The following is a 2,016-nucleotide window of genomic DNA, read 5'->3' on the forward strand; positions in this document are numbered from 1 at the left end:
ATGGTGACAGGAAGAGAGATGGTGGAAAGGAACGAATTTCAGAGGTAGAATAATGGGAAGTAGTGATGTTTTATACCTACTTTTAATTTATCCTTATTGTTCTAGAACACATTTTTTACTAGTTTGCTCAAGGATAGTCCCGGGAATTTTATTTTCTGAGTGCACATATTATGAATGACCATTTGCCCAGGTAATGAATTCTTAGGTCACACAACCTCTTTCCTTCATGATGCAAAAGACTTTGTACCCTTGTCTTCCAAGCATGTAGAATTTTGGAGGAGAAATCTGAGGTACATGTGACTTTTTTTTTTCTTGCTGCATATTTATTTATAGGGTTTTGGTAACCTTTTAGAGTTAAAAATTCTGCACTAATAGGTCTGGGAGTAGTTCTTTTATTAATCTGTCCAACAGGATGTTATTTAGCCTAGCCACATCCACTCCCCTTTCTTCTGGGGCCAGCAGCCCCGTCATCCCCTGGGAAACCATCTCTCCCTTACTTGCAGTTCATGTGGACACTGGATAGAGCAGACAGCTGCTCATTCCAGGAGTGGGAGTGTCCTGACAACAAAACCAATGCCACCACCCTTCTCAGCTACCTAAACTGAGTCAATGATGAGCTCCTGACCCAAGTTCAGCCAATCAGAGTCTGAGGATTAAACCAAGGTTAATGCCACACAAGTATTAGAAAGGAAGAACTCTTTCCTCCCCTTGGGCTTGGAAAGCTGGAAGAATATCAGCCTAGAGTGACTGGGAACAACCTACCCAAGAACGAAGCCAACCCAGAAGAAAGCCAGAGCTGGAGAGATGGATTCCTAGTAAACCTTTGAACTTCATTAGGTGAGCCAATAAAATCCCTCTTTTGCTTAAGCCAGTTTGAGCTGGGACCCTGACACAACCCAAAGATTCCTGATTAATACAATAAGCATATTTAATTTTAAAAATAAAATTTTACTTGGGTGCCTGGATGGCTTAGTTGGTTAAGCGTCTGCCTTCAGTTCAGGTCGTGATCCCATGGTCTTGGGATCAATTCTTGCATCAGGCTCCTTGCTCAGCGGGGAGCCTGCTTCTCCCTCTCCCTCTGCCACTCCCCCTTGCTTGGGCTCTCTCTCTCTCTCTTTCTCTGTCAAATAAATAAATAAAATCTTTTAAAAAATAGTGTTTTAGCTTTCAACCCCAGCCCCGGATGTAGCAGCTGCTGAGATGTTGATGCCCAAGAAGAACCGAATTGCCATTTATGAACTCTTTTTCAAGGAGGGAGTGATGGTGGCCAAGAAGGATGTCCACATGCCCAAACACCCTGAGCTGGCAGACAAGAATGTACCCAACCTTCACGTCATGAAGGCCATGCAGTCTCTCAAATCACGAGACTACATAAAGGAACAGTTTTCCTGGAGACATTTCTACTGGTACCTTACCAACGAGGGCATCCAGTATCTCCGTGATTACCTCCACCTGCCCCCCGAGATTGTGCCTGCCACTCTGCGCTGCAGCCGCCCTGAGACTGGCTGACCAGGGCCCAAAGGTCTGGAGGGAGAGCGACCTGCAAGACTCACATGAGGGGATGCTGACAGAGACACCTACAGACGAAGCGCTGTGCCCCCTGGTGTCGACAAGAAAGCTGAGGCTGGGGCTGGGTCAGTAACTGAGTTCCAGTTTAGAGGTGGAGTTGGTCGTGGACGTGGTCAGCCACCTCAGTAAAGTTGGAGATATTTTGTGTTGAATAAATTTGTAGCCAGAAAAAAATTTAAAAAAAAATAGTGTTTTACTTAAAGCCAATAAATGTTCTATCTATGGCTTCTTCTACAAATGATTTTGTTAATTATTTTAGGAACTCTTGTTATTTGTGAGTTAGCTCTTTGATATCTGTCTTTCACAATTATTCTCTTCTTTCATTTTCATTTCTTTGTCTTTTGCTTTTGTGTTCTAGGAAATTTATCTTCATCTTCTCTGTTACTAATTTTGTTCCCTGTAGTGTCCATTTGCACGTCATGGCTTCCATTTTAGAGTTTAATGCAA

The 2,016-nt window shown here is 43.3% G+C and overlaps 1 pseudogene; it reads left to right on the forward strand.

Moving 5' to 3' along the window:
- The first annotated feature begins 1,154 nt into the window (after nt 1–1,154).
- On the forward strand, nt 1,155–1,755 carry LOC102744014 (small ribosomal subunit protein eS10 pseudogene; annotated as a pseudogene).
- The last annotated feature ends 261 nt before the right edge of the window (nt 1,756–2,016 follow it).

This window comes from Leptonychotes weddellii, chromosome 6 (assembly GCF_054177405.1).
Source record: "Leptonychotes weddellii isolate Sample4059 chromosome 6, ASM5417740v2, whole genome shotgun sequence".
NCBI lineage: Eukaryota > Metazoa > Chordata > Mammalia > Carnivora > Phocidae > Leptonychotes > Leptonychotes weddellii.